This window comes from Pleurodeles waltl, chromosome 12 (genome assembly GCF_031143425.1).
Source record: "Pleurodeles waltl isolate 20211129_DDA chromosome 12, aPleWal1.hap1.20221129, whole genome shotgun sequence".
In the NCBI taxonomy this organism is placed as follows: Eukaryota; Metazoa; Chordata; class Amphibia; order Caudata; family Salamandridae; genus Pleurodeles; species Pleurodeles waltl.
Window position 1 is genome coordinate 698,798,091 of NC_090451.1, and position 25,688 is coordinate 698,823,778.

Consider the following 25,688-nt stretch of genomic DNA (forward strand, 5'->3'; position numbering starts at 1 on the left):
AAACTCTTCAAATGTAAAATAACCCATTTTGCATTCTAGAGGAAGCACTTCCTGGAAGGGGGGATGATAAGAGTGGCAGCCCACAACATGAGGAGAGGGTAATATTGCTTTGGGAAGAGTCAAAACCCACTCTATGTACATTTTGAAGAACTAGTAGCTGTGCTGTCAAGGCAAGCTCAAAAAAGATGAATTGTGGATGTTATAGGCAGACAATGACCTAAAAGGCATGTTGTGACTCCAAAACACCCTTTGTAAACCAGTGATTTAGGACCCCAGAGAGTCAAAATGAGCCAATGGTTGATTCCAAAGTAAAACACACACAGACTGTTCATGCCCAACCCCAGAGCTAATTATCGTCCTCAACCATGTGCTTCTGAGGCCAGGTCCTGCCTCGAGGATAGTCGGTCACACCAAATGCTGTAACAGATAATGTAGGTTAGGCAGGTCCTACCCGATGTGTGGGGAATGCATGTTCTGCCTTAGGCCCCCTCTCTGCTGCAGTGAGGTGTCAGTCATGAAATGGAAGATTATCAAAGAGCCCTGGTTCCTGAGGAACAATCACTGTTCAACCCTATATAGTGCAGAACTATTGAAAAGACTACCTTTAGAGCAGTGACTGCAGATTGAATGCTGTGCAAAGATTTTGGACACTGTGCAAGAATCTGGAGGTTTGGGATACATACTTCCTTCCAAGCCACTTAGTGTGCAATGATTATGTTATTGGCTCAAAATAACTAGAATCGGGGAATCACCTGCACCTCAGAGTACTGGCTTTACATACTGGTTCCAAAACTACACCCAAGGATCGAGAGGCAGGTCTGTATGAAGAGCATGAGAGTGTTCACTGAGTATTCAGCTCTCACCAATAAAGCACTCCACCACCTAGACTGGTGGCAATTTTTGACACTGTGTAGTCAGCAGTTTTCAAGCTCACCTTTGACGGAGTCCGCTGAGTAAGCCTACACTGGTATTTACTGTGGCTCTATGAGGACCGGGTAACATCTATGCCCTGCTAAACAAGGAATAGCCTACATCCTATGAAAGTTTTTGGGGAATTGCTGGAGAGAGGGAGAATAATTCTATGGCACATGAAGACTTGAGAATATCTCCAAGAACAGAAGAAGACCTCCAATGGCTGGGGAGTGATATAGTGTTTGAAGATGAGAGAAGATCACGAAAAGCGAGGTAAATGTCCTAATGTTCTACAGCTGGAGAAGATGAAGCACATGCTCCAATGTCTAGGACTGAACAATGAGGATCTCCTGAGGATGAAAAAGTCAGAAGCTGTTCTTGTGTACCTGAAAAAACAAGGAAAAGGCCTCACGTTGCTTGAAGCTCGAAGCAGATCCATAAATGTGAAAAGGATTATGGGGGCTGGAGAGAGGGACAAAAGACTTAATTGGCTGGAAACTATGGAAAAAGAACCTAGAATAGTTGGAGAGGATTATATCTCAGAGGCTTGATGATCAAGTGGAACAGATCCCATTACCGTAGACAATACAAAAGGATCACTGCAAAGCAGGAATAAAGACATTTGATAGCAAGGAAGGTGATGACTGAAAAGGAAAGTAGCACTTCTGCTAATGGGGAAAAGGAAAAAAAGAGAACAAAAGATAGAACGTGTCGCCATGACTGCCGATTTATAGGCGACTGCAAACCTCCATACGCTGGGAAAAGGAAGGGAGAGATGGAGGAATGAAGGAAGATATAATTGTCCTTCCAGAAAAGGAGTGGTTTGTAAGAGGAGACGAGGGATAGAGAGTGAATGAGACTTCAATGGACTGAAGCGATGGATGGAAAATCTGTAGCTCAGGAGAAGAGGCATTACATCTAAATGCTGGCGAGAAAGGTGAGAAGACTTTCAGCGCCTGAATACAATAGTTCCCTAAAGCATTCACAAGAACATCATGTCTGGTGGGGGGGGAGGCGGGCAACAGCATTTAAAGTGACAAGGTGAGATGACCTGGGGTCAATAAACTCAGTCACACTTCTCTCCTCCTGGAAGCCCACATTCTGAAACTTCCAAGCACTATGGAAGAATATGGAAGAGTTAGGGGTTTATCTTCCACCACCACCAGACACCCAGTACAACAGCACAGTCGTCCAGCCACACCTCTCCAGGTAGAATTAGAGAGGGTGAGCCCCTGGGGTCTTTCACTGCCCTGATCATGTCCTAGAGTGGATGGCGTCACATCAGGTAGAGTCCTCCATGAACAGTATCTGTATATTGTACCCTGCCACTTACGTTCCTGCCACAGATCTCAGGTGATTTTTCCCTGCCAATCAGGCCTTCTATCTTGTGTCCCTTTGAAGTCACACCAAGTCTGATTCAATGAATTGCATAACCCCATGCCAACCATTTTTAAAAGGAAACATGGATTTCAGGGCTGTTCATAAAGGTGAAATGGATCGAAGCAGCCAGGCTCAAAGCATGCAAGTCCTCCTTCTGCAGAGGAGGGTGCCAGATACCATTAGCACCATGAAGTCATTTCAGGCACAGGGTTCTGCTGTTGCCCCACTACTGAACCTGATTAGAAGCAGTGGTGTGTCTTGACATGTTTGTGAAAAGAATTTCAAGTAGAGATGTAGGCATGCACTATGCCAGAGAATACTGAATAGTCTGCCAAAATATATATAAGATATGGAATACAGTCATAGTCTTGTCACCACTTCCTTATGTAAAAGTGTATCAGGATCCATGTTCCGATCTCTCATTTAAACAATCTGATGGTGGATGAAAGGTGCGAATAGACAAGCTTGAGCCCTCTTGGAGTCCCCTACCATCAGCGTAGTCGTGCAACATGCATAATCCTACCTGATGACATTACCCAACAGTTTTGCAACTTCAAAGGATTGATGTAGCACCTTTCTATCCATGAAATGAAGTAAAATCTTGCAAACCATATTTATAGCTTGACATAGCTCTGCAGCTTATGCCTTATCCAAAGATCGATGCAAGAGGTCCCAGCCTAATGAATCAAATCGTCTACCCCTCAACTAACGAGTGGTGTAAGATGTTCTTACTTTGTTTAATAACTAAGGCAAAATTGTGCATACATCATCTAAGGACTGATATGAAGGCATCCAACATGAGCCAAGGACGGATCCAAGACTCACTCAGCCCCATTCAAGGATTGATGGAAGACACTGCAGCCTCAAAGGACTGATCTGAAATTCCACTACATTCAAGGGATTGGGGATAGAGAACCCTAGTGTCTTCCAAGAATGTCCTTAAAGTTTTGCCAGCCTCATCCAGGATTCTCCCAGTCTCAGCCAAGAACTGATATAGGCAGCCAATGACTGATCCATGATTTTCCCAGCCTCAGCCAAGGACTGATCTATACTGCTTCATCCATTGACTGATCCAGGATTCTCCCAGCCTGAGCTAAGAATGGATCTAGCCAGCCTCATCCAATGACTGTCCCAGGATTCACCTAGCCTCAGTCAAGGACGGATCTAGCCAGCTTCATCCAGTGACTGATCCAGGATTCTCCCAGCCTTATTAGATGACTTATCCGGGTTTCTACCAGCCTCAGCCAATGACTGAACCAAGATTTTCCCACCCTCGGGCAAGCACTGACCTAGCCAACTTCATCCAATGATAATCCAGGATTCTCCAAGCCGCTCCAATGACTGACCTAGCCAGCCTCAATCTTTGACCAATCCAGGATTCTCCCAGCCTCAGCCAAGGACTGATCTAATCGGCCTCAGCCAAGGACTGATCCAGGATTCTCTCTGCCCTAATCAAGGAATGATGAAAAATCTTGCCAGTCTGACCCAATGGATGATTACAGAAATTACTCTCCCCATCCAGGGATTGCAGTAATAGAATCCTACCCTGATTTAAGGATTGTTGTTAGACCATCCTAGCCTAGGGTGACCACCTCATTCCAGGTCATGAAAATGTTGTCTATAACAAACACAAGGGAGGTGGTCACCCTGTCCCAGCCTCATCCAAGGATTCATGTAAGATCTGACCGAAAATTCTCTCACCGTCGCCCAAGGGCAGATCACATACATTACAAGCTACATCAAAAGACAGTTGAAAGATCTCCTGAGTCGCCTACCAAAACCTAAAGCAAGCTACTCTCGTCCTCATCTAAGGTCTAATGTAAAACATTCCCACTCTCCGGAAGCTGAATTTCATGAGGCATCTCACCACTGACACAGAAAGTCAATGAGATACTAGACATCTAGTTTTTCAAATTAAAAAAAAAAAAAAACAACAAGGGTCAGCTTCTCCTTTTCAACACTCCGAGAGCCCACAGGCATCTCTAAATCAGAAACCGGCATCATGCATCTTGCGTCTGTTTCCACACTAGCTTTCACCAAATTCTCACAAAAAACAAAGCTTAGAATAAATGTCTTTGAAAAGAAGAGCAAAGCCCAAAGATATCCTCAAAGTAACGAGAATTCAGCAAAATCTCATATGTATGTGACAAATACCTAAATTAATTGTAATACAACTGAAGTTAGTATTAGACAACTGAAATCTGTGATCCTTTCAGGTGGTGAATAGTCTCTTGATGCGTATGTTGGTGCTCTGTGGTATCCAATCCATAAGTAACACTATCCATTAATTAAAACTTTGAACGGTGTAACAACAAGAGTAATAAGATTATCTAAGTAACCAGTTAGGGATACACTTCATAGAACATTGCAGCAAAAAACAATTTATCACTTTTTCTAATTTACCACTGTCTCTACTGAAACAGTTACTAAGAGGAGGCCATATGGATAAAGGAACTCGACACAAAAACGTCACAAGGACTAAAAGATAGAAAAAAAAGAACAATTTATCATTCAAATGTCTGCATAGCTATTTCATTTGTTGATGTTTTTTTTTTTAAATGTGCAGTTGAAAATAATTATATTGGTGTACAGGATAGGAAGCATTTGATGAATAATTCAAATTGTTTTTTTTACTTAAAATTAATGTGTCAAATTAAATGTAAAAATATTTCAATCCTGGATATGAATTAAATAGTACCAATATCGGTGCTGTTATATGCATATGGCAAAGCACATGTTCTTAAAAATGTATAACTGTATTTTAAATCACAAGCTTTCAGCTTCACTTAGCTTTGAAACAAACCAAAGCTAATCAAAAAAGGCTTTGTCCATTGTAGTCACACTTTTAATACTGTCCCACACCCCCCTGCCCCCAGAGTAAGGTTGTCAGGCTAAAACACTGATTTTTCAGAACATAAAATGTTGCTAGATAGAAAACTGTATTACACGTAAAAGGAAGAGCATGCAGTTAGTAGATAAGTATATGAATTTACAATCTTAACCATAAAATGAGTCAGTCTACCAATCATGACCCACATTTATAAAAAATAAAATTCACATTAGTCCGTCATCATCAACACCTAGAACAACAAGGATTATGAGGCTGTTGTGACCCAGCCTTCTTTCTGCTCACCGCACACATGAGGACCATGAGGTTACTGGTTTGGATCATTTCATAAACCTAGATAATCCATTCCCGACACCACAGTGAAGCAGCTTTGTAACATCAAATCCTTAAAACAAAATGTATGCTTCATGCAGTTCCTGACTATTGACAATGCTGATGTTTAGGTCGGCACACATAAGATCTCAATCTACCCTTTACTGGGTGCCACACGGCAACCAGTTTGCACCATTGAATTTACTTGTACGTCAGAACTCCAATGCAGGTGATCAGTCACAATATAACATCACAGCACACCTTCGGCACTAATAAGTTTGGATGTCAGTGGACCCAGATGCACCCTTCAAGGGTTGCTTCTCATAGCTACTGTACCATTAGTTTACCTCTCCACTACCCCAAGGCCAGCGCAACCAATTTGACTCTGGAAAAAGGGGATCATTTTGCCCAACCCGTGCCCTTCTGGAGGTGCACATGCTAGAGAAGTACACCACGACTCACTGAGTGGTCAACATTTCACAAGCCACATACATCAATTATAGATCCCCAACCACAATTAAAAATATAATGGAATAAGCTGCCTTAGTTCAGAAAGGTACTCAAAATCCATCTTTACAATACATAACTATCACTTACCACCAGATGAAAAGGCGAGCGAAGAGCATAGAAACCTGTTCTGCACAAATACCATTATTGCATATAGAACCAGTAAGGCAGCACCTCAAATGATCGCCAGTGGGACAGGCTAACTAGCACGTTCTTCCAAAACTAGGAATTGGGAATATCTCCAGCAGTTAAGGAAAGGTAGAGCAGACATGGACCCAGACGGCTGTGGAAAACCATCGCAAATTTCTACTGTCGGAATAAAAATAAAGAGGTCTTCTGAAGTCTTGAAAAATATCAAAATTAACTTTGCTCTTTGGACAAAGAGGAAGAGAACCTCTGACAGCTGGAGACGAGAGAAAGAGTAAAGCGTCTGTGATGACAAGATAATCAATGCAGATGATCAATGAAAGAGGAGAGAACCACTAATGCTTGGAGAAAGGCTAATATGAGGCCCAAAAAGGTATAAGTGGGTTCAGATGGATGGAGAAAACTGCTGAGGACTCCCGATGGGTGTAGAAACGGAAGACAATTATTGATAGCTAGGGCAAGAGAGACTCACATGCCTTCAGGAAAAAGAGAAGAGAACCTCTGATGGCTGGAGAAAGGTGAATACTTTGAGGAACGTGTGGCATCTAATGGATAGAGAAAAGAGCAAAGATGGCCTCTGGTGTCTACAGAAAGAGGGGAGAGGATCTCAGGTGGCTGGAGAAAGAGGTCTTGCGGCAGCTGCCGAAAAAAGGAAGGTCACATTGCTGTAGAAATGGTCTTGGACCTCTGACACTGAGAAGAGCACATATGGTTGCTAGAAAAAACAGATGCGACCTCCAAGGAAGAGACAGGAGAGAACAGGACTACTGATGACTACAAAAGGGAGGTTTTGAGGAACGTGTGGCATCTAATGGATAGAGAAAAGAGCAAAGATGGCCTCTGGTGTCTACAGAAAGAGGGGAGAGGATCTCAGGTGGCTGGAGAAAGAGGTCTTGCGGCAGCTGCCGAAAAAAGGAAGGTCACATTGCTGTAGAAATGGTCTTGGACCTCTGACACTGAGAAGAGCACATATGGTTGCTAGAAAAAACAGATGCGACCTCCAAGGAAGAGACAGGAGAGAACAGGACTACTGATGACTACAAAAGGGAGGAGACCTGGTGAAGGGAAAAAATGGCTTCTGGAAGTGGGGAGAAGATGGGAAACAACACAGGAGACCTTTGAGGGCTGTGATAGGGAATTTCTAGGTCTTGTGGAACAGAAAGAGGACATATGACGGCTGAAGAGGGAACAAAGTCTAATGGATCGCCAAAGAGGAACAAGACTTGTGATGGTACAAAGCAGTGGGAGATATCCTCATGGAAAAGGAAGAAGCAAACCCCTCTTGTGGTTGAAAAAAGGTGGAGATTAGCCATCACAGCCGGAGAAAGTAGAAGATGGATAAGGAAAGGTGAAGATTTCCTATGCTTATGACTTGGGAAAGGGACGAGTGGACATTGATGGCTTGAGAAAGGGGTAAAGTACTTGCAATGCAGAAAGGCTGGCAGAAAGAGAAGGAAAGAACATCTGATGACTGGTGAACGAGAAGTGGTCTTCTTCTGGGTAAATGAAAATTAAATCTTATGGCTGGAAAAGGGGACAAATGTCAAAGTCCTAATGGACTTTGATGAAACACAGACAAGAAGGGATACCTATCACCTTTACGCAGCCGTGTCTCCCCTACCCTCTTCGGCAGGAGCCTCTTTTCTAGTTTCATGCAGGGGCACGTTCTAGGTCTCACCCCCATTTATAAGGGGGCACTGCCACCCTCTCTACCCTTACGTAGGGGGTAGCTCTCCGATGCTGTTTTATAGAAGTGACTTCCCTTTCTTGGGAACCGCAGAAGGTACCTTATCTGGTAATGGTTCCTTGCCGACAAAATGCCTAAATTAGATAGGTGTTCAGCAACATAACTTCCCAGGTCTCTCACGGTAGTATATGGTGTGTTACTAACCATCAACAAGCAGTGGCAAAGTCAACAGTTCTTGCCATTGATGCTGGCCTATTGGGTTTGCCATTTTTAACCCCAGATGGCCATCCAGCATGCATATCCAGCATGCGTGCATACACATGCAGGCCATTTTGTAACGGCTTTGCTCATGCTTTATGAAAAACCATAACAAGATGACTGCTGTGAATGCACATGGTGGAGACCAGAGAAACAGCAAGGGTAGCAGAGGTACAACTAAAAGCTCCATTCTATCACACAAGTCAATGCAAAAAATAATGGCAAAGTCATGTAACCTTCCACCAAATGCCATGGCTTTAAAGGCAGCCAAACCAACAAAGGTGGGGGGGTGGCAAAAGTCCCCTCTTTCTGCATAGGCATGTTCTGTGTTTGCAACAGCGTATTGTTAATATGATGTCTACCAACAGATGCAGTTATCTGTTGGCGAGACATAAGATCATTTGCTTTCCTGCTGCAACCTACATTGGACTTACAAGGGCACTAGACAGTCTGCCGTAACCAATGTGGTGTTATGCTAGGACCCATATCCTGCAGGCATTATCCCACACCCTTCCCTGCCAAAGGAAGCTTTATTCTGTGCTGTTCACTGCCAGTCTTAAACCCACCTAGCTCCCTACCATGAGACCTTATCCCACCACTACTCCACCACAGGGGTCTTATTCCGCCCGGTTCCCTATCATAGTTCCTGAACCCATCCTATCTCCACAGGAGTATTGTTGCACTCTGCTCCCTATCATGGTTTCTTTTCTCACCCCCTCTCTACTAGAGAGCCTGATTCCACCCTGCTCCCCATCATGGGCTCAAGCCCAGTCCCACTCCACCACAGGGGCCTTACTCCACTGGCTCCCTAACACGATTTCTTATCTCATCCCCTCTACCCGGGGTCTTATTCCCTCCAGTTTCCTATCATGGGATCTTATACCTACCACCCTCCACTGTCTCCTTCCACCAGCTCCCTGTCATGGGTTCTCACCCCACCCCTACTCCACCGTATGGGGGGGGGGGGGGGGGGCCATCTTGTGTAATTACAAAATGGGAACATATCCCAGTCTGCTCTCACCATGGGGCTTTCTCCTACCCTGTGTGTAATAGGGTCTTATCCTACCCCACTCTGCGTAATGATGTGTTATCACACCCACTCTGTCCCCTGGTGGTCATATCCCACCCCACTCTGTGCCATGGGGGTCCTGTCCGACCCCACTATGTGCCATCGGGTTTTTATCCCATCCGACGCTGTGGCATTGGGGAGCTTTTATCCCATTCCACTCTGCGCCAAGAGGGGGTCTTAACCCATCCCACGCTCTGCCGTGGGATCTTAACACACCCCACTCTCGCCCCCAAGATCTTATCACACTCCACTCTCTTTGCCTCAGTGTCTTATCACACCCCACTCTTTGCCACGAGGTATTGTCACACCCCCGCTCACCACCAAGTGATATTATTCCACAAATGATGCTATCCATGGGGGTTGTAAGGAAATGCCTCCTTGGCATGGTTACCCCCTGCGTTTTTGCCTTTGCTGATGCTAAGTTATGATTTGAAAGTGTGCTGGGACCCTGCTAACCAGGCCTCAGCACCAGTGTTCTTTCCCTAAACTGTACATTTGTCTCCACAATTGGCACAACCCTGGTACTCAGGTAAGTTCCTTGTAACTGGTACCCCTGGTACCAAGGGCCCTGATGCCAGTGAAGGTTTTTAAGGGCTGCAGCTTGGTTTATGCCACCCTGGGGACCCCTCACTCAGCACATGCACACTGCTTCACAGCTTGTGTGTGCTGGTGGGGAGAAGTTGACTAAGTCGACATGGTACTCCCCTCAGAATGCCATGCCAACCTCACACTGCCTGTGGCATAGGTAAGTCACCCCTCTAGCAGGCCTTACAGCCCTAAGGCAGGGTGCACTATACCACAGGTGAGGGCATAGGTGCATGAGCACTATGCCCCTACAGTGTCTAAGCAAAACCTTAGACATTTTAAGTGCAGGATAGCCATAAGAGTATATGGTCTGGGAGTCTGTCAAGCACGAACTCCACAGCACCATAATGGCTACACTACAACTTCTCAGCACAACAAATGCACACTGATGCCAGTGTGCAATTTATTGTAAAATACACCCAGAGGGCATCTTAGAGATGCCCCCTGAAAACATACCGACTTCCAGTGTTGGCTGACTAGTTTCTGCCAGCCTGCCACACACCAGACATGTTGCTGGCCACATGGGGAGAGTGCCTTTGTCACTCTGTGGCCAGGAACAAAGCTTGTACTGGGTGGAGGTGCTTCTCACCTCCCCCTCCTGGAACTGTAACACCTGGCGGTGAGCCTCAAAGGCTCACCCCCTTTGTTACAGCACCACAGGGCATCCCAGCTAGTGGAGATGCCCGCCCCTCCGTCCACTGCCCCCACTTTTGGCGGCAAGGCTGGAGGAGATAATTAGGAAAACAAGGAGTCATCACCCACCAGTCAGGACAGCCTCTTAGGTGTCCTGAGCTGAGGTGACCCTTACTTTTAGAAATCCTCCATCTTGTGGATGGAGGATTCCCCCAATAGGATTAGGAATGTTCCCCCCTCCCCACAGGGAGGAGGCACAAAGAGGGTGTACCACCCTCATGGACAGTAGCCATCATCTACTGCCCTCCCAGACCTAAACACACCCCTAAATGCATTATTTGGGGGCTCCCCAGAACCTAGGAAACTAGATTCCTGCAACCTTAACCAGAAGAAGGACTGCTGACCTGAAGCCCTGCAGTGAAGACGGAGACGACAACTGCTTTGGCCCCAGCCCTACCGGCCTGTCTCCCAACTTCAAAAGAAAACTGCAACAGCGACGCATCCAACAGGGACCGGCGATGCAACCAAGGACCAAGAAACTCCTGTGAACAGCGGCCCTGTTCAACAATCTGCAACTTTCTTGCAACAAAGAAACAACTTTAAAGACTTAACGTTTCCCACCGGAAGCGTGAGACTTTCCACTCTGCACCGACGCCCCCGGCTCGACCTGCGGAAAACCAACACTACATTCAGGACTCCCCGGCAACTGCGAGCCCGTGAGTAGCCAGAGACGACCCCCCTGAGCCCCCACAACGACGCCTGTAGAGGAAATCCAGTGGCTCCCCTTGACCGCGGCTGCCTGTAACAAGGGACCCGATGCCTGGAACCAACACTGCACCCGCAGCCCCCAGGACCAGAAGGAACCGAACTCCAGTGCAGGAGCGACCCCCAGGCGACCCTCTGCCTACCCCAGGTGGTGGCTATCCTGAGGAGCCCACCCTGTGCCTGGCTGCATTGTTGAAGAGACCCCCAGGTCTCCCCATTACTTCCTATCTGAAATCCGACGCCTGTTTGCACTCTGCACCGCTGCCCCTGTGCCGCTGAGAGTGTACTTTCAGTGCCTGCTTGTGTCCCCCCGGTGCCCTACAAAACCCCCCTGGTCTGCCCCCCGAGGACGCGGGTACTTACCTACTGGCAGACTGGAACCAGGGCACCCCTGTTCTCCATTGAAGCCCATGTGTTTTGGGCACCTCTTTGACCTCTGCACCTGACCAGCCCTGAGCTGCTGATGTGGTAACTTTGGGGTTGCCTTGAACCCCCAACGGTGGGCTACCTTGGACCCAACTTTGAGACTTGTAAGTGTTTTACTTACCTGTGAACTTAACCTTTACTTACCTCCCCCAGGAACTGTTGATTTTTGCACAGTGTCCACTTTTAAAATAGCTTTTTGCCATTTTTACAAAGACTGTACATGCTATTGTGATTATTCGAAGTTCCTAGAGTACCTAAGTGAAATACCTTTCATTTAAAGTATTACTTGTAAATCTTGAACCTGTGGTTCTTAAAATAAACTAAGAAAATATATTTTTCTATATAAAAACCTATTGGCCTGGAGTAAGTCTTTGAGTGTGTGTTCCTCATTTATTGCCTGTGTGTGTACAACAAATGCTTAACACTAACCTCTGATAAGCCTACTGCTCGACCACACTACCACAAAATAGAGCATTAGAATGATCTCTTTTTGCCAGTATCTTACCTCTAAGGGGAACCCTTGGACTCTGTGCACACTATTTCTTACTTTGAGATAGTATATACAGAGCCAACTTCCCACAGGGGTCATACCCAAATCTGCACTCCCTCCCCCGACCTCCAATCCAGAATCACAGCTCCTGACCCTACTCCGGGCCAGGCCCATGGCCCATCACCCTATCACACCACAAGCCCATAACCTCGAACCACAGCTCTCATCCCATCAGCTCGCAACCACAGCTCCTCAGCCATGGCCAACCCCAGCCAAAATCCTCCTCTAATCCTAGAGGAAACTTCTAACCCTCATGGACACCTCCTCGACTTATCTTATGCCTGACCTATGACCAATGGCCCCTTCTCTTTACACACCACAGGCCTCCAGTACTGCTCATCACCCAATGCCACCCTAGAAGCCCTGTGCTGATCCAAGGCTTTTCACACCATCCCCCACGGGCTTAATCAATGGCTCCTCGCCCTTTCCTACCCCGTCCCCTAGCCTCAACCCACTCTTTCTGTCCCTATCCCACTCAGCCCCCTAGGCCTGATCCACAGCTCCTCTCCCACTCCTACTCCATCCCTAGGCCTAACCCAACCCTCCATCTCCTGTCTTACTCCATGACCCAGGCCAGATGCACCAATGCTCCCTCCCCCTATGCCAGACCCAAGCCTGCTTCCCCTGTCCATCTTCTAGGCCAGATCCAGTGCCCCTCTCCCAACCCTTCTCCTAGGCCAGATCCAGTGCCCCTCTCCTACCCCGTCTCTTAGGCCAGATACAGTGCCCCTCTCCCATCACGTCCCCTAGGCCAGATCCAGTGCCCCTCTCCCATCATGTCCCCTAGGCCAGATCCAATGCCCCTCACCCACCCCGTCCCCAAGGCCAGATCCAGTGCCCCTGTCCCATCTAATCCCTTAGGCCAGATCCAGTGCCCCTCTCCCACCACATCCCCTAGGCCAGATCCAGTGCCCCTCTCCCACCACGTCCCCTAGGCCAGATCCAGTGCCCCTCACCCACCACGTCCCCTAGGCCAGATCCAGTGCCCCTCACCCACCACGTCCCCTAGGCCAGATCCAATGCCCCTCTCCCACCCCATCCCCAAGGCCAGATCCAATGCCCCTCACCCACCCCGTCCCCAAGGCCAGATCCAGTGCCCCTGTCCCATCTAATCCCTTAGGCCAGATCCAGTGCCCCTCTCCCACCCCTTTGGCCAAATCCAGTGCCCCTCTCCCATCCCCTGTGCCAGATCCAGTGCCCCTCTCCCACCCCGTCCCCTAGGCCTCATCCAAGCCTCCTTCCCCTGTCCCAGTCCACCCTTAGGCCTCATCCAGTGGTACCCTCCCTACCCATCCTCCAGGCCTGGACCAAGCCTCCTCCTCCTGTCCGCTGCAGCCCCCCAGCCTTGATCCCGGCCCCCCACGGAGCCCCCTCTGGAGATGGGGGTCTCTCCCCAGCACTGGTTCCTTTCAACCCCACCCTGCAGAGAAGTCTCTCCCCTCGCCACCGCCCTCCCGACAGGACCCCCTTCCATCGAGCCGTGTGCGGGGTACCCCCGCCTGAGGCCGTGCATTCCCGGGGGGCTTGGGGGGCGACTCTCGGGCCCGGGGCAGGCCTCCGGTGTCCGGCTCCCCATACCCGGGGAGGCCCCTCGGGTGGATGCATGGGGGGGTGCCTGGGCCGGAGGTCCCGGGCCACCCCCAAGGGAGGGAGTGTGCCCTCACCGCCCCCTCTATGGTGCGGCGCCCTCCCGCCGCCCCTCTCTCCTCGGCCCTCCTGAGGATGGGGGGGGCTGGTCTAGGCCGCAGGTCCCAGCCCCCCCTCTCCCACCCTCACCCCCGGAGGAGGGCAGTGTACCCCCAGCCCCCCTCGCGGTGCGGCGCCCCCCGCCGCCCCTCACCTCTCTCCTCGGCCCTCCTGAGGATGGGAGCTGGGATGCTGCTGCTGCTTTCCTTCCTGAGCGGATGAGGAGCCCTCCTCGCCTCCCTCAACCCCTCCCTGCGCCCCCCTTCCTGGGGTGGAGCTCCTCAGCCCTTCCTCCTCCCAGGGCCTGTCCGTGGAGAGGGAAGCCCTGGGCCCGCCCCGCTCCCTCCTTCCTCCTCTCCCCGGCCACCTCCTGAGGTGGGACCGGGCCTCGGCCTGCCGGGCGGAGCTGCCCTCTCCTGCACAGGGTCCAGGCTGCCCTCCACCCTGCATAGGGTCCAGCGTGTCCTCCTTTCTCTCCAGCACAGGGCCCAGCCTGCCCTCCCTCCTGCATAGGTCCAGCCTGTCCCGTTCTCCCGCACAGGGGCCGGCCTGCCCTCAATCCTTCACAGGGCCCAGCCTGCCCTCCCTCCTGTACATGGCCCAACCTGCCCTCCCTCCACCCTGCACAGGGTCCAGCCTGCCTCCCTCCTGCACAGGGCCCAGTCTGCCCCCTACAGGGTCCTGTCTGCCCCCCCCCCCCTCCTGCACAGGGTCCTGTCTGCCCCCGCCCCTCCTGCACAGGGTCCTGTCTGCCCTCCACCCTGCACAGGGTCCAGCCTGCCTCCCTCCTGCACAGGGCTCAGCCTGCCCTCTACAGGGTCCTGTCTGCCCTCCACCCTGCACAGGGTCCTGTCTGCCCTCCACCCTGCACAGGGTCCAGCCTGCCCTCCCTCTTGTACATGGCCCAGCCTGCCCTCCCTCCACCCTGCACAGGGTCCAGCCTGCCTCCCTCCTGCACAGGGCTCAGCCTCCCCTCTACATGGTCCTGTCTGTCCTCCCTCCTGCACAGGGTCCTGTCTGCCCTACACCCTGCACAGGACCCAGCCTGCCCTCCCTGCTCTCCTACACAGGACCCAGCCTGCCCTCCCTCCTGCACAGGCCTGCCTTCCCCCCTTCACAGGGTCCGGCCTGCCCGCCACCCTGCACAGGGCCAAGTCTGCCCTCCCTCCTGCACAGGGTCCTGTCTGCCCTCCCTCCTGCACAGGTCCCAGCCTGTCCTCCCTTCTCTCCTGAACCTGGTCCGGCCTTCCCTCCTCCCTGCACGGGGTCCAGCCTGCCCTTCCTCCACCCTGCACAGGGTCCAGGCTGTCCCGTTCTCCTTCACAGGGTCCTCCTGCCCCCGGCTCCCTTCTCTCCTGCACTTGGTCGGGCCTACCCTCCACAGGATCCTCCTGCCACGACTTCTCTCCTACACAGGGTCCTGTCTGCCCTGTACCCTGCACAGGTTTCTGTCGACCCTTCTTCCTGCATAGGGTTTTCCTGCACCTCCACCTCTCCTGCCCCGGGTCCTGCCTGCCATCCTTCCTGCTCAGAGTCTTGTCTGCTCCTGCACAGGGCCCTCCTGCCCACCTTATCCCCTCCATGGGATGCTTCCACGCCTCATTCTCTCCTACACAGGGACCTGCCTGCCCTCCATTCTCTCCTACAAGGGTCCTTCCTGCACAGGGTCCTAAGTGCCCCTCCCTCCTTCCAGCACAGGGCACTGCCTGCCCTCCAGTCTATCCTTCACAGGGTCCTACTGCCCTCCTTCCTGCACAGGGTCCTGCCTGCCCTCCCTCCATTCCCTCCTCCACAGAGCCCAGGCAGTAAGGGATAAAGACTGGGGCTACGTACCCTATAATGGTTTGTCGTAGGTGTTGACAACTGTCCAAACCTTAAAATGAGTAAAGTCCCTTTTGCCGACCAAAAGATAATTAGGTAAAGTACATTTGAGATTGAAAGTTGGAGATAACGTTTGTTTTTGTTTTTATTGAAGTCAAAATGTGGTTTATGATAATTAAACTGGTTAGGCATAATTCAATGGGTTGTCATCCTTAAACTCACTCAATTAACTTATTAAGCATGATTGAAAGCGCATTTGGTTATCACACCTGGAGCTTTTTCAAGGCTGTATACGATAACTGAAAAATTACATTCATAATATTTTCAGCAGCCATAACGTATATAACAAAGATGCACCAAAATAAACATCTGGATCACATTAAAATACATAGAAGGGAAAGTGGGACACGAAAAACTCACAACAAATAATTAACATTATTAACTATTAAATATTTTCATGGGAGTAAATATTTCGTACATATGTAGTATTCATATTCTCGCGGTAAATTATTTCAATTCGTGCTAGCAATACCACCATGTGAGAGGGGGAAAAATAAGGATTTGATGGTTTGTCCGTATGCACCAGGGAGACGCCAACTCTCAGCGCTTTTAGATGCCAAGAGGGAGCATTAATTAATGCACAGGTGTAGGTAATGAGAGATAGCGCCTGAACAAGGTTAATTTAGCAAACATTTGAGGTGAAAAATGAAGGGGAAAATGGTCTTGCTAGCTTAGTCATATAGGGTAATAGATAATGTGGAGACCTTTAAGAAAAAATATGTAATTGTCTTGTTTGGTCATACCCAATTGGTTATGTTGGTACTGTGGACGCCGTAGTGTTTGTAAACCTTCGCTGAAAGGGCCAGCCTGCCCTCCTCCCTGTCCTTGGCCCCACTCTGACCTGTCTCTTCCTAAGGCCCCTGCCCTTCCTTCTCTCCTGCATAAATTCAGGTTTCACCTCTCCCCTGCAGAGGGTCCTCCACTTCCATGTCAGGTAGACAAGACCCTTAGCTTAGAAAGCGCCCAGGGCGAAAATTAATCTAGCACCCTCGTTGATGTTGGTGAACAAAGTTTGGCAGCAGAAGGACCCGTTTTGTATTCATAAGGCAGTCCCTGGCTCATCACATCAGATCAGTGGCTGGCCTCTGAACACAAACATCCATCCTACTACACCAACTCACCTGTATCACCCACAGCCAAGTTGGTGGGGCGATGGGGGGGGTTGCGGTTGCATGGCTAAGGGCGTCAGAAGGAGGTGAAATGGTATAGAGGTGGATGGGGTGTAAAAGAGGGTCCTGAAGCTTGTAAAACGTGATTAGAAATAGTTTAAATGTTATCAAGGGAGCAAAATGAAAGGGGCAGTCCTGACGCATGACCTATTGCAGCCAGTTCAATTCGCCCCTCTGACAGTTGACGCCCTGGCCATGAGCGCACCTTTCCAATGCCAGTGGCTGGCCCTGTATACCACTAACATATTCTCTTTCCCACTGATGTCGCACTTTGACCAAGACAAAAAATGGAAGACACCATGCCTTTGTCACTGGAAGAAAAATTGGCCGTCTTTATTGTACATCAAATATAGTCTGGTCAAATTCCAACTGGATGAGATCTGCTCAATGCCAGCGGTCAGTGGACGATTAATTTGCAAAATATCGTGAAGCACAACCCGTGGACCATAATGTTAACCTGGCAAGATATTGACTGCCCTTAGACCACTCACATGTCACCCACTTTACAGCTAGGCTTCACCCCCCATGCCCTTGGCAACCAGTTCTGACGACCATCTTCCGTCGCTTCGTGGGGTAGAGCAGAAAGTGCTGTGAAATCAGATTTGAATCAGCTGTTCCTTGCTTCTTTGAACCACAGAAGCCTTACTGCTTGGCTCCAGGGGACAGGACACCCCTCCACTCCTGCTCTGCTGGTTGTGGGTCTCCCATTCCATCCTACTGGTCGCTGGCGCTCACCATGCTGCAACATGGGTTAACACACCTGTGCGGCTCCCTGCAGCCCTGCTGCAAACTTCCCCATGCTCCACCAGTTCAAGGACCCTTCCACTGTTGAGCAGGAATAAGTCTGTGTCCACCTCCGAAAGATGCACTCATTGCTTCTAGTAGGTCCCCCACACAGCTCCACCTGAGTAAACCATGGCGCATGACTCGGAGGCCCATGCTTCGACAGAATTTTCCCATTGCTGTGTTCAGCTTCTTCCACGATCTTTCTGCAGCTGAGCGAGACAACGCCACCAAGCAAGCCTAAGCATAATTGTGGACCATATTATCTCAGGTAACCCCGCTAGCTGGGAATGTGATACCAATGCCTGCCTCCTGTCACCCAACAAGCAGGCCCTTTCAAGCTTTTTGAAGTTATTATGCCCCCAGGTGGATCACCAGTATGTCAGGGGGAAGGAGTGGAGGTCTGGATTCCCGAAGTGCAGGAAATCTACCATTTCTGTGTGGTCACCCCCAGATTTTTCGCCTTCTGCTGGCTCCTGTATTTTTTATTGACTTTAAAACTCGGTGCACTTTACCTCTGCTAACCAGTGGTAAAGTGTTTGAACACCCCCTTTAAACAGGGTTCAATTGGCATACTCCTAATACGTATATTTAACTTACCTGTAGGTCCTTAGTAGATGGTACAAAGTGTACCCAGGGCCCGTAAGTTAATTGTCACTAGTGGGCTGCAGCACATATTGTGCCATCCACTACAGTCACAGTGGAGCCTGACTTAGTATTGTAAAAAGTTCAATTTTGACTAGTCAAAATCAACCCTTTTGACAGGTCAAAGCCTTCCTTTTAAGTATTAATAAATCACCCCTATATAGGCGGCGAGGCCCAGGAGGTAGGGTGCTCCGTATTTAAAAGTAGGTCATGTAGAAATGTAATTTTAACGTCCTCACAGTGACTACAAACTTAAGCTGGGGGGAGCACTAGGTTTGGTGAAGTGGGTACCATACCTTCATGGATGCAGCACATGGGTAGCTAATACTATCCTGAATTTCTGTGTGGAATCTATTAAAGAAATTATATGTTACCGATGTAAATAATAACCACCCACCATTTTCTTTTCACATGGATTTGGTTGCTTAGTTTACTGGTGATACACAGGACTGGACAACTGTGGTATGTGTATTATTTATTGTGTGTGCGCTGGAGAGCACTCTCACATTTCCGATTTGCATATGTTATTTAGTTTGGATATTATATGGGAATTAATTTTTGTCAATTGCAGCCTTGATGAAGTCAAAGCGAGGAGTGGTCACATGACGAAACACGTGTTGGCTGGGCTGATTTGAATGCCATTGAAGAAGAAAAATGCAATAAACACAAGAAAAACTTTCCACCTATGAAAATGTGGACCTGAACTGTATTTTGTATAAGAGTGCCTTGGATTTTTTTGCTTTAGTTTTTCCTTTTGGAATCTTGGGGGAGTGGGGTGTCTTTCTTCCCTTCCAGGGGCACGGTTAAATACTTTTGGTGTCATTTGACACTTGGATGTGATATTAGTGAGCGCCATTCCTTATCTCTAAACACCCGCTTTGCTTGTACAAACGTAAGGTATTTTTTACTGTGGCCGGCCTAGCTGTCACGGGATCGAAATCCTAACACTATAATTGGGGAATGGGGCTGGCTAGAAAAATAATTAAACAACTATTTTAAATATTTATTGAACATCCAATTGAATGTTGAAGTCGGATTTGTAATAAATATTACAGAAAAGTAAATTTTAGAAAGTTACCTTTTTGCTGCCCGAAGTTCCCAGAGGCTAAATTTGCATTTGCCCTCCCACTTCCATCCAGTAGTTAGCATTTGAATAGGCATGAAAAAGGTACAAAGTGCCTCCCTGGAGCAAGCCATAGGCTGATCTGAACGGGCAGAGATGACTCCTCTGAACCTGACAGAATATGCAGGGTGGGACTGTGAGCATCCTTTTCAACATTACAGTGTCACATTTTGGTTGACAAGTCTGCTGGGTTTACCTATAACAATATGGTCACACTTTAAAGAAAGGCATACAGGATGCCAAAACAATTCCTGGGTATCCACAGTCTCACTGCCAAATTATCTATTTTGTCACATTATACTTCTATCTCTGGGTTTTACATACAACACAGGGGAAACACTTGAAAGGAAAGGAAATTTTAAGGTAAAACAATTCTTGTGTTTTCACTTTTTTCACTTTCTGCTGGACAACCCTACTTTTTGTCTATCAGACTTCCATCACTGTATTTATTGTAGATACAGTGACTGCCCCAAACTGAATGTTAGTGCTAGATGTAGGAGGACACTAGGATTACCATAGTACTTTTCCCACACTTATCCCCAGCCCCCGGAACCCAAGTATAAGTTGGCTGAAAGCTTTACCTATCTTGGAAATCAGTAAAAGGTTGCCCCCGGAACTTCTGCTTTCCCACCCACTAGCTTGATCCAGTCATAAATGTGGCACATCAAAGAAATCAATTCAGACCGCTTCTCGAACCAAGGAAAAACAAAAGAGGAATAGACCTGCTGTCTGTGACCTGAGAAGAGCCTGAAGGACTGGAGCTATTCTCTCATGAACCCTGGACAAATAGATGGACTCCAAGGCTCCTGTTAAAGCTATAAGTAAACATCAAGCTACAAGAGACAGATGCCTGCAACTTCCCAGCTGACCAGTGGCTACTGGACTCTGCTGGTGGCCCCTGTGTTGACACCCTGTGACTCTCCAAGAACTTCCCAGCTGACCAGTGGCTACTGGACCCCGCTGTTGGACACTCTGTTGACACTCTGTGAGTCTCAAAGAACTTTCCAGCTGACCAGTAATTTCCTCCAATTAATTCTTTGGTACTTTAGAAGTGTACTCCTGTGGTGGATTGTGACTCAAATGACTAAGTCAGAAACTGAAATCATTGACCAGCGCAAACCTGGTTGTGTGTCCTGCCCATGCTCCATCACGGTCAGCATGAAGTGTGTCTAGGTCCTGGCCTCTCTAGACCATTGACTATCATTGGAACTTTATGCTTCTTGGCGCTATTCCTACTTGAAACTTTAAAAAAACATATCTGCAGGATCCTTTACTGGATTTTTGTCATTTTGGTGTCTTCTGGTTTATTAAACTTTACTCTATTTTTCTAATTCGGTTGGGATTTTTATTGTTTTGCATTTCAACTTCACTACTGTTTTGGTACTGCATAAATACATTACACTTTGCCTAAGTTAAGCCTGTCTGCTCTGTGCCAAAGCTGCCAAGGGCTCGAGCTCAGGTTACTTTAGTGTCTTTAACAGTTCCCCCAGACAAGGGTTCTGATTATTCTTTGAGGCGAGTAGTCACCCATTGCTATTAATAATCCAATTTCTAACATTGGTGTTCAGCAGTGGAAATCCCGGATTTAAGTTAAAATCAAAAATCCCTTTTTAAAGTGACGATAAAACTTGACTTGCTTTTGATTTTTAATTGGTCATTTTAAACATTTTTCCCAAATCTTTCCTTTCCTCAATTTTTGCAAACATGTGGGTAGACCTGAGCAACACGGAGAACACTGGCATGACAAAGCTGAGGAAGATCTGCAAGGACAGAGGGCTAAGGCTGAACAAAGAGTCTAAGAAAGTGGACTACAACATGGCCCTCGGAGATGGGGAGGAAGTAAGCCTGCTTCAGTCCACCTCACAAGAGCATTAGGATGAGGAAGAGATATAGGAAGGAGATGAGATTGACAGGGCAGAGGCTCCAGAGCCAGGGAAATATGTTCCCCCAGGAGCAGTATCCCTTGCTTTGTCCAAAGCAGGGAACTCCTACGGTTTGTCTGCATAAGAGTTGGAGGACAGGCAGGCGGAAAGGGCCTTGAAGCTGCATCTGGCCACTATGGCCTTGGAGGAAAAGAAGTTGACCCTGGCCCTGGAGGAGAAAAAGGTCATGCTGGCTGATGAGTGGGCTAGCAAAAGTTAGATCTGAGACCCAAGAGAGCTTTTGAGTCCAGTGAAGATGGTGGCACTGACAGTGGAGTGCCTAGGAAAGATTAAATAAAAGTCTGTATCCGCAAAGACCTTTGCCTAGCTATGTGTTTGGGGATGACATAGAGATGTGGTTTGCAACATATAAGGTGTCCTTATGGATGCTGAGAGTCCTAGAATGGCAATGAGGAGCCTGTCCGTGGAAGCACTTGTCCATTGCAGGGTAGGGATACCCTGTTGGCCTTTGAAGTAGCTGACCAGGTGAAGTATGCCCCCATGAAGGAAGCCCTTATTACTAAGGGGGTGATTCTAACCCTGGCGGTCGGTGATAAAGCGGCGGCCAACCCACCAACAGGCCGGCGGTCCAAAAAACGGAATTCTGACCCTGGCGGGAACCGCCAACACAGACCGCCACTTTAACACTCCGACCGCCACGGCGGGACAAACAAACAGCGCGGCGGTCACCGCCAACAGGCAGGCGGCAGACAATGTACCGCCCACCCTATCACAACTCACCAATCCGCCACCTTTTCCGGGGCGGGAGCACCGCCGATAAAAACACGGCGGAAACAGACTACGAATGGGAAAACGCTCACCGGAGCACACTCCACGAGGAATCGAAACAGCATGGAACCCGAATTAAACATCCTACCTGCTCTCGTCTACCTGCTCATCTACCACGAGTACGAACACCGGCGCAGACGACAACGGTGAGTACTGCACCTACGACACAGGGAGGGGGGGGGACAGGTTACGGGCACACACATACGCGATACACCCACCCCAAATACCTACACACCAATGCAGAGCAACAAGTCAGAGTGACACCACCCAAACCCACCGGAATAATGCAAAGACATAATTAAAGTGACAAACAAAATTTATGTAAAAATAGTATCTTAGAAGTCATGGTCAAATAGCAATATAAATATTACAAAACTAGTAAAAATGTTGTGCAACCGATAAACAGAGGCTATTAGTCCTGCACATTCAACTAAATTCCAAGTGTCCGTGGGCCAAAGTGTATCAACACAAGGGCAAAGCCCTCACAGGAGACCTGAGTCCGTTGGAGAGAACACTGCAGGGGCATCTGATGATAAAACTACAGGCACCTCAGGGGGAAGGGAAGGGGGGGCACCTCAGCCACATGAGTCCACGACGCCAGAACCACGAAGGGGCCACCATGCCCACTGTGCCATCCTGGGGAGTGCAAAGCCACAGTCTCTCAAGTCTCTACAGTGGGTGGGTTGCCCACTGTTCCATCCTGGGGAGTGCAAAGCCACAGTCTCTCAAGTCTCTACAGTGGGTGGGTTGCCCACTGTACTATCCTGGGGAGTGCAAAGCCACAGTCTCTCAAGTCTCTACAGTGGGTGGCTTGCCCACCGGGACCATCCTGGGGAGTGCAAAGCCACAGTCTCTCAAGTCTCTACAGTGGGTGGGTTGCCCACCAGGACCATCCTGGGGAGTGCAAAGCCACAGTCCATCAGGTAGATTACAGAGACCACTGGTCATGGAGGAGGCATGGTGGGCAGAGTGAACCGTGAACAGTAGCTCGACACAGAACCGGCACTGTCATTGGGCCAGCGGTGCTTGAGACGGCGGGGCCCAGCGGAGCGATGCTTGAGACGGTGGGGCCCAGCGGAGCGGTGCTTGACAGGAAGGGCCCAGCGGAGCGGTGCTTGAGATGGCGGGGCCCAGCGGAGCGGTGCTTGACAGGAAGGGCCCAGCGGAGCGGTGCTTGACAGGAAGGGCCCAGCGGAGCGGTGCATGAGACGGCGGGGCCCAGCGGAGCGGTGCTTGACAGGAAGGGCCCAGCGGAGCGGTGCTTGACAGGAAGGGCCCAGTGGAGCGGTGCTTGAGACGGCGGGGCCCAGCAGAGCGGTGCTTGACAGGAAGGGCCCAGCGGAGCGGTGCTTGACAGGAAGGGCCCAGCGGAGCGGTGCTTGACAGGAAGGGCCCAGCGGAGCGGTGCTTGAGACGGCGGGGCCCAGCGGAGCAGTGCTTGACAGGAAGGGCCCAGCGGAGCGGTCCTTGAGATGGCGGGGCCCAGCGGAGCGGTGCCTATCTTCACGGCGGGGCCCTGTTCAGCGGTGCTCTTCTGCACGGCGGGGCCGTGTTCAGCGGTGCTCTTCTGCACGGTGGGGCCCTGTTCAGCGGTGCCTATCTTCATGGCGGGGCCCTGTTCAGCGGTGCCTATCTTCACGGCGGGGCCCTGTTCAGCGTGCTCTTCTGCACGGCGGGGCCCTGTTCAGCGATGCTCGTCCGGTCAATCAAGGGAGCCAGACCTGGCCAGGACTCCCTGATCAGTCACCCTCCGACCGTGCAGTTGCTGGACCCTTCGGTGACAGAGTGCTGGGCCCTTGGGTGCCGTCCCTTACACCCGGGATGGGGCTTGTGGGGCCCTCCTTCTTAGCGCTCCTGCTGGCTGACTTCTCCGCCCTGCTGCCCTTTCGCTCTTTAGATGAGGCTCTCTGGCCCTTGCCTCCCCTGGATGTTGTGGCAGGTGAAGTGGCCGAACTCTGGTCCTTGGGGGCAGCCATATCAGTCTTCTCACGGCGGCCCTTGAGTTTCCGGGTCCTCTTTCCAGGGGGGGGGCTGGCAGTCCCCTTGCTGCTGACCGATGTGTCACTGCTGCCAAAGGGTGGACTCCAAAACCCATGCACTACGGTGACACTTGAAGCTGGGCTGGTGGTGGCTGAGGTGCTCTTGGGACTCTTAGCAGATGGAGGGGGTGGGTCAGGGGAGGCAAAGAGGTTAAGATTGGAGAGGTAAAGTTTTTTAGGACCAAGGTAGAGGGTGGGAGTAGTGGTTATGGGAGTGGAGGAAGAGGATGTGGTTGTAGGAGAGTCAAGTGTGCTGTCTTTGGGTGCAGGTGCTTGTGACGTAGGCTGTGGTGATGTGGTTGGCTGTTGGGTGGGTGGCTGCCTGCGTTTGTGTGTCTTGGAAGAGGGGGTGACAGACACAGTGGGAGAGGTCACAGGGGACGTGTAAATGGCAGTGGGGGTGGTGACTGCACGTGTGCGGACTGTACTGGAGGGTGTGCTGGTGTTGGAAGTACTGGCTGATGGTGGTGTGCATGCATGTGTGAGTGTAGACGTCACAGGGAGGGAGGAGGGAGACGACGAGGAGGAGGGGGACACAGAGGTGATAGTGACTGTTGGCATGTCTGCATCTGTGTGTTGCTTGGGTGAATGTTTGTGTGATCTGTGGTGCTTATGTCTGGATGAGCTGCCCTTGGGTGTTGAGGTGTGTGCAGGCTGGTCTGATGGTGTGGATGGGATAGGCTGAGGAACAGGAGACAGAGACAGGGTGGAGGCAGTTAGAAGAGGGAGGCTGGAAACAGGGACAATGGCTGCCGTCAGTGCTGAGGCCAGAGCATTGAACGATCGTTGATGGGCAGCCTGACCCGAATGAATGCCCTCCAGGTAGGCATTGCTCCGATGCACCTCCCTTTCTACCCCCTGGATGGCATTCAAAAGGGTAGTCTGCCCAAGAATGATGGTCTGTAGGAGGTCAATGACCTCCTCACTGAGGGCAGCAGGGGTAACTGGGGCAGGGCCTGAGGTGCCTGGGGCGAAGGAGATGCCCGCCTTCTTGGGCGAGCGGGCACGGAGCGTAGGCTGAGGGGCTGCTGGGAGGGCGGAGCTGGTGCGCTGGGTGGCAGCTGTACCTGTAGAGGCGGGGGGCCCGGACGTTGCCGCCACCGCTAGGGAGCTCCCATCCGAGGACGTGTCGGTGTCGCTGGTGTCACCACCGGTCCCCGTTGTGGTGCTCCCCTCGCCCTCCGGATCACTGGTGCCCTCGGTGTCTGTACCATGGCCCACCGAGGCCTTGTGACTTGCAGCTCCCTCGTGCTCCGATGCCAATTCTCCTCCGCCTGATGATGCTAAGGCACACATGCACAAGAAGATGAAGAAAAAGGGTGGGGGGAGATAAAAAAACAGGTTGAGTGCATGCATTTTCACACCGTTGGCGGAGAGGACAGACACAGGAGCCTCATGCACTACGCAGCGCAATCGGGGTACACTACTCAGTACTTGTGACCAGCCCTACAGGTCTATGGACAACAAATACACACATGGATGATGCAGGACCATGGATAGCTGTACTTGGCACCCTACAGAGGTGGGGGGCGGGGGCACAGGGCCATGCCTAAAGGAGAGGACTATACTACA

General features: G+C 50.1%; 1 protein-coding gene across 1 annotated transcript in view; it reads right to left on the reverse strand.

Annotated features, from left to right (window-relative positions):
- The window catches only part of GNB2 (G protein subunit beta 2), a 161,102-nt gene extending 147,055 nt beyond the window's left edge, over positions 1-14,047 (reverse strand). Inside the window, exon 1 of the mRNA XM_069215625.1 lies at positions 13,920-14,047. The gene's annotated coding sequence lies outside the window, so the exon portion shown is untranslated. The remainder of the gene's footprint in view (positions 1-13,919) is intronic.
- Positions 14,048-25,688: the final 11,641 nt, after the last annotated feature.